Raw genomic sequence first — 8,086 nt, forward strand, 5'->3', positions numbered from 1 at the left:
GAAAAAGAATACAGTATGAATTATGAACACTCTAGTAAGGCTGCATTTTGATAATGATGAATTCCAAGAATGCAGAAGGAAAGGTTGTTAAATAGTAAAATACAGGATTTTTTTTTTCAGGATTGGTTCTCCACCCGATATTGTCATCGGCTGAAGCTTCTAAACATCAGTGTATGAATTGTTAAAGATTTTTGAATAAAACTTAAGCGTCTGTATATGAAAAAAATCAAACAAGTTAGAACATGTTTAAAGTCGTAAAAAAAAAACATTTACGTTTCAGTATCGATCTTTACGTCTAATTACATATTAGAGATGTTGAGATCTTAAATTTGAATGTGTACATATACTTTGACGTACACGTTTTTGTAATTTGTCTGTTGAGATTTAATGACGTGTAACATGAACGTGCACATTGCTATCGGTGTCTCTGTTTGAACTATTTTGTAGTTTTGTGACATCAGTTTGACTTAAGTTAATAAATAAAACATTGTTTATACAAGTGCTCATGAAACTAAACATCCAAAGTAATGTACAACAATCACATTTTCACACAAAATTTACTTTTTTATTGTAAAAGTTTATAATTGCGTATAGATGCCATTCTAGACGCATAGAAAACTTGTACACACTTTAACTGATGGCGTAATACGCGAAAAATTTAGGGAATCCACCTACTAGACGTTCCCATACACGTATGAAATCTCCACCTCTCTATTTTGTTATGGTGTATTCTATTTCGATATGGTGTACCTAAAGATGTTTTTAGAGTTACTCTTGTGACCTATTGCTATCTTTTTTGTCAGTCGTCGTCCGTCGGTCGTAAATTTTTGAACATTTTCAGCTTCTTCTCTTGTACCACTGAACCAATTTCAACCAATTTTGGCATATAGCATCTATGGGTAAAGGGGAACGAAATTTGAAGAATTCATGGTCCCTGCCCCCTGGGGCCTTAGGGATGGGCATAAAATCATCAAAAGTAATGCAATCTTTAAAAATCTTCTTTACTTCTGAACATCAAGAAGTCAAACTTTGGCATGAATGTAATAAGCATTGAGTCTTCTACCAAAATTATGAAATTCATGGCCCCAAGATCAGGTGTTCCGGTGCTAGGGCGGGCCTCTGTTGAATATATAGTGAAAATGCATTATTTATTTAAAAAATCTTCTCTTCTGCTCCTGGGTATTAAGCAAATGAACTAAATGCATAGTTATGATGAGCAAGGGTGCTTCTTCCAAAATTGTGATGTTCATGGCCCCTGGGTCAGGGGTTCGGTTTTAAGGGCGGGACTCTAAAGATTATATATTAGTGAAAATGCATTAATTCTTTGAAAATCTTCTCATCTCCTGGGTATTAAGCCGATGAAATAAGTGCATAGTTATGATGACCAAGGATGCCTTTTCTAAAATTGTGAAAGTTTTGGCCCTAGGGTCAGGGGTTTTGGGAGGAAGGGGGGCTCTATTGATTATATAGTGAAAAATTAATTAATTCTTTGAAAATGTTCTCTGCTTCTAAGTATTAAGCAAACAAACTAAATGCAGTATAAATGTATAAATATAAATAAATGTACCTCTTCTCTGCTTCTGGGTATCTAGGCAAAGTTCAAAATTGTAATAAGTGAAGCAAATGAGAGTTACTTCCTTTGCTGAATTGTATTAATAAAGAAATCCTTGAACATAATTAAATTAACAGGTTATTTGATTGAGAGAGAGAGAGATAGACAGAGCGAGAGACCATGAATGAGCAAATCATGCTCAAAGTCGGATTCTTGCCTGTACAGCAATATAAAAGATTGACATTAAGATTGTTTATATAGCAAAATAGCCAATTGAAAATAGTATGGGTATTACCTGATTAATCAGGTGTGAAAACAATTGATTGTCAGGTAAAATTTCTTTTGTATATATTGTTTCTGGAATGTGAAAGGGGACAAGGTCTGTGATTTTTTCAAGGTCTTAAATGTTACGAAAATTAGAATTACTAATCTTGTTTATCTTAAAATAAAACTTTATGATGTCCACATGGGGTGCTTTATTTCTGAATTGTATTTAACTCTTTGCCCCTTGCGCTTCTGTGACGTAATAGTAGCATTACATTGATCAATATTTGATGACGTTATCCTTTTCCCCGCAGCGCACTTGCGATTTTGAACATGAATACTTACATTGTGTGTAGCGATTTATTGTAAAATAGGTTGCCGTATTCATCATCAAAAATCACGCAACCATCCGCAAGTTGAATTCAAGTATTTTTAATGGTGATTTGATCCTGTTTATTCTGTTTAAATCATTCTTTCGTATGGACTCTGTTACACGTTTATTATAATATCATAGCTTGTACTTGTTTAAAAAGTTAAATCTAAAACATTGTTCAAAATATTTGTATGATTTTTCAGACAGGGTTCAATTTCTGTGCTCATAATAAAGTGAGAGCCAACGACACTCGTTACCGCCCTCCCCCCTTTTTTATTTCTTCTGTCACATGCATAACCATTTTATTGAAACTTGCAGAATCTTCTAATAATTAAAATAGAAATGAGAAGACTAGGATTATCACTCGTAAAGATTTTTATAACGGTTATTTTTACAGATCTATGAGGATCTATGAGGAGAAAAAAAAATTGGCATACTGCATATTGTATTTGTAACTTTCACATAAAACATAAAATTTATCTGAATATTTTTTTTTAACAAAAAAGAATCTTGAGTATCTCTTAATTTCCTATTGGACAATAGCAATTCGTCAAAAGGAGACTTATTTTAACTGACAGCTTCTTAGTACTATTATGGCTGATATACAAGTACGGCTGAAATACTGCCGACTCGGCGTTAAACAATAATCATTAGCAATACCTTTACAACTACTTGTACATGTATGTCGACTACTGTAAAAATTCAGCACGTTAAAAAGCCATGAAATAAGGAAAAGCATTCAATTTTCCGAAAGGCGAACCTCGTATAAAGCATGTATAATGTAGTATTTATTTTCTTTGGAATTGATTTAAAACCCATTTTTTTAAAAACAATATACCAGGTAATAGTCGATAGTATTTTTTCCGATGGTGTCCAAAGTATTCCGATTAATTCTTGAGCAAATCAGGCTGTTTGTACTGTTGGAAGGGTTTCTATGAAAAATGCATTAATGGTAGCTGTATTGATCGAGAAATATAGAAGGTATTTCCTCTATTTTTGCTAGGCCTGACAACGGAATACATTTTGCCTTCATAGTCAGATTTCTATGGCATGATGAATTCTATTAATATGCGTATTTATATCAAATTCGATCAAACTTACATTAAATATTTAGTCAAAATAAGAAACATTGTATATTCAAGAAAATTAATTCATCAATTATATTATTCATAAGCTATCAGGAGTCGGTGCGTAGTGGATACACAGATTTTTCAATATCTGCGTTCGTGATTGCGTGTTATCCCTACGATCATCATATTATTAAAATATACAATTTAATGGCAGAAAAAAATTCTTTAATTTATTGTGTTTGTAAAATTTGTACAGTTTTATACAATGTCTTAATACTTTGCTGCATTTCATTTCCAAAATTAAAAAAATATATATTTCACTTTTCATTTCTTACATTTTAAAGTTTTCTTTTTCGACATTATATTTTTCAGGCAATAAAGCTTAGGCTGAAGACTTTCCTGATCGAAAATCAAAATCTTTAAACAATAAATCATTGACATCCAAATAAGGTTCATGTTTTGCTTTGCTTTTAAAGAAACCAATTTTGAGTCTGAGATCATTATCAATTTTTTGGACATAAATTATGTGCAGTCACTGACATAACATAATGCAAGCGTAGTTGACATTTTAGAGCGATCATTCATAAATTTGGTAGACATAAAATGCATATTTAATCACTGTTTGTATATACATGTATTTGGAAAATGTAGTTTGAAATAAACGAAATGTTTATATTCTGTTAGAAATTCTATTTCCACCTACCAGGTTAAGAGTAAATTGCCAAAAAAAACCCACTGAAATGTAAAAAAATAAAAAATAAAATAAAAATAAAAAAAATGCTGAGCATGATTCCGAGATGAAATGTCGCGAATGATTTCCGATCAGTCCTTCTATTTAGATAGCAGTTGAAGATGTGTTATCCCCCTCCTTCCGGGCGAGAAAAGGCGTTGCATTGGTCCTCATATCTAAGGGTGACACATAGGTGGTAAATACAGTCACGGGTTAACTGTCCAATGTTGCTGTCAAATTGCTGTCTTACCTGTGCATTACATATGCATATACATGTAGCTGCATGGTGGAAGAATCCCATCAGACCACATCGTTGTCCCCTTCTGGACAGTTTACTTTCCCTTGAGCTTTATCTTATTTCTAGTGTATGTAGAGTAGACATACACGAGCCTACAGTGAACAAATATATTCTAAAACTACATGCGGTAGCGGCTAATAAATGAATAGGTATTTGATATACTGACAATATAAATGTTCTCAAGGCGGATCAAGGAATATTCCTAAGGGAGCCTATGCCCACTGAAAAACTAATAGCTAGCTCAGGAATTTGTTGACATATAAACTTCATCAATGACAAGGTGCCCATACATAAGTTTATGTTTACTAAAAAAGAGGGGGATTCTACCTGCATATATGTAATTGCTTTTTTCAATATATAGATTTAATGGCCGTTAATAAAATGGATGGTCAAACTCCCTGAAGCCTCCCCACCTCTATATTTGCACATGATGTGTTTTGTGTTTTCATTTTCAACTCTTTGTAAATTTAAGTATTAATCGGATTCATTATCACCATTTCTGGTGCAAAAGTATTTGTTTATAAAAAAAAAAGGGGGAGGGGGTGTAGATTACATTGACTAAAAAAAATAACGAGACCTTAAGTCGACCCTTGTAGACAATAGGTTTGTAGGCTTTGCCATATATAATATTGCTAATTAATGACAAGAGAGATTCTAAGTGAAGGGTTACCGGAAGCATCAAAGCTACAATGATTTCATTTCGTGCACTTGGACGTTGAGAAAATGGGGAGGGGGTATTTAAAATCTAATGTAGATTGATTATGATGTTTTATATCAGTATGACAGACACACAAACAAGTATAATTATAAACATCTCAATTTTTAAACTGTTGACAAATCAAAACTTTCAATATGCCAATTCAATCTAGTGAAAACTCTAACACTGACCAGTCCAAAGACATGTCTATTATTTTTTATCCGTATGCAGTTATTTCGTTAAGCCCTGTTTTGAAAAAAAAATGTCAAACAGGTATCCAGTATACATGAACTTGCAATCAAATTCTTCTGAATAGCTTGTTTTTCTATATATTTTTGAAAATCAAATTGACAATTCACAGACATAATTGCAACACTTTTTCTTCTTTTTTATGAATGTTCGGAACGCTGACTTGATAATGAAATAATATAAGTTTAAATTGATCTACATGAACATTTTATATTGACTTTTCTTTCAGCATGATTTTCGTGGGGTTTTTTTCTATTGTGTGTATGTGTATTCCGTGTGATTTACTGTGTAAGGAGGGAAAAACAGGTTGTGTATTTACGAAATTGAATTTGAATTGAACAAGAAATTAGATTAAATTAAAACAAGGCATTATTCTATGATCAAAACCCCTTTTCTCTGCAGCTGTACGAGTATATGAACTTTTGTCGTAATTTTATCGGTTCCTTCCGTCATTTTCTGTTCACGCTTTCCATCAAACAGTAACATAAAAGCATAAATAAATAAATTAAAAAAAAAAAGATACTTTAATTTGTCAAATTTGGTAAATTGTGGATCGAGGATCCCACCTCACACAAAACTTGAGGACTTCCACATCGTTCCAATGGTGAGCTTATTTAGCGTCAATAGAAAGACTTTACTTGACTCGCCCCGAAGTTTTGTCAAATAAATATACGACTCGGACATATCAAAATTGGAAAAATACTCTTTTTTTGCGAAATATTTTAGAATAGAATTACAAAATTTATTATCACTCATTGATTATCATACCATCAAAACTTTACGCGTTATCAGAGCAGGAAACGTCAAAAACGAAAAGTGTATAAAAGTGCGTGATTGCGGGGTAAAGGTGTATGCGTTAAATTGCGTAACTACGGGGTAACGGTATATGCGTTAAAATGCGGCTGTTGAAACATGAAGGCAGTTTTCAGGAAGGATATATGTATTCAGAATTACCAATTCGACATTTATAACCGGGTAACCAGGAGAGATATAAATGTAGCCGGGCAGTGGGATACGTCACCAACTTTCAAATGTTTATGTGTGTAAGGGCGGGGGCAGAATCATATTGTCCACTTATAAATTTCAATTTTGAAAATGTTCAATTTAAATTTAATTAATTCTTAAACTGGTAGAGGACAATATACATGTATGGCCCACCAACTCCTAGTTTTAAGTTGACTCCACTTTTTGCTGTTAAATTTTGTTGTTTAAATTTTGGATTGTAATCACATGCATGTTGAATTGAGCTCCCCTCCGCCAACTCACAATGTTTTGAATTTGAGCCGTCTCACTTAAGTACACGGCTACACCAAGGCATTTTTTACTCGGTAAATGTTTCATGTCAAGATCAGGAGGAAAGTGCAGCTGTACATATACTAATTACGATATTTTCGAGGAATTACAACTTCTTAAGAGTAGAGACATTAACATGTCATCTACTTTTTTACCACAGCATTGTATGTTACTAAGACTTATCAGAATCACCCTTGTGTTTGGGAAGATATAGTAGAGGAGCTTGGTAAATCAAGAGAAACTCCTGGTGATAACGCATTTAATAATATTTAATAAATATTTTATTACATTAGTGGACCTGGATCCTGACAATTAATTATATAAATCTGAGATTCTATCATTAAATTGACGAAAGGGTAGTTTTTAGATAATAAAATTATATCATCAATCGACTGAATTCCGACCACAAGTGCAACTTTATATCATAAGTAGAAATTTTTATTATTAATAGTTACATGTGTGTTATTATCATTATTAGCGTCGGCATTTCAACATGAATCTCGATGCGAGGAAAAAAATAGTACAGGACGAAATGAATCGTTTTTGTCATCTGATCTTCTATCTTATAATCGAATTCTCTAGGTGATTTTGATACAAGGAAGTAAGAGACTTGTGCACAAGAAAGATAATAAATGTGTCATCTGAATGTGTCATCTGAAAATGTTTTTTTGTAATATCTTATCATAAATCATATGTTTTATAACTGCTTATGGCTTATAAATTTTAAATTTTAACCTACTTTTTGAATTGTTACAAAATTGAAACTGTATATTTCCCTCACCATACATGAAAGGTTACTGTTATAATATTAGGTATGATTTATTGCATGAAATGTAAACAACTCCTGTATTTTCTGGCATCCTTTATACTTAAGCAAATAAATCAATATCTTTAATTCTTTCTCACTATTTTGTTTAAAAGCTCTGAAAACTCCAAAAATAAACTATGCAATTATTTTCTTCAGACCTCAATAATGATAAGTATTAGCAGTTTGAATCAATTTCTTAATAATTTACTTATGTATCATTATATTACTTGCCTTTACCTATACACAGTTTTGTGTAAATTTTCTTTTTTTAATTTACTCGAATAACCTTAGTCGTTTCTCTTAAAGAAAATGCAGTCAAGCGCTCAGCCTTCGAGGAGCTTTTCTTTACACAATGAAATATTTAGACTTTAAAACGTAAAACTATACCCGCTGTCAATAAACTTCCTGGTTAACAGCCTGATAAAAACAATAAGTAAACGCTCCGCGATCTGTTCCATTTGTGACCTCTATCGACGAAATATCTGCATTCTACGGTAAGATTAAAACATGCATTTGTTAAGACTATTTGAAATTAAATTTTTGCATGTTTCAGATAAATGCAATTTATGAAGGTACATATCTTTTAAAGTTTTTTTTTCTCCGTATGCGGTGTCATATTTGGGACTTTAAATTTACAGTCAAAACATTCATATTTCATTTAACTATCCCCTGTAATGGTTTCAGTCGTCTTCAGGAAGCTAATGTTTAAGTCCTTTTATCTCATCTTTTTTATATGCATGAACATGCGTGTT

This window comes from Saccostrea echinata, unplaced genomic scaffold (assembly GCF_033153115.1).
Source record: "Saccostrea echinata isolate AGI-Se365-2 ecotype Australia unplaced genomic scaffold, CSIRO_AGI_Sech_v1 ptg000061l, whole genome shotgun sequence".
Taxonomy (NCBI): Eukaryota; Metazoa; Mollusca; class Bivalvia; order Ostreida; family Ostreidae; genus Saccostrea; species Saccostrea echinata.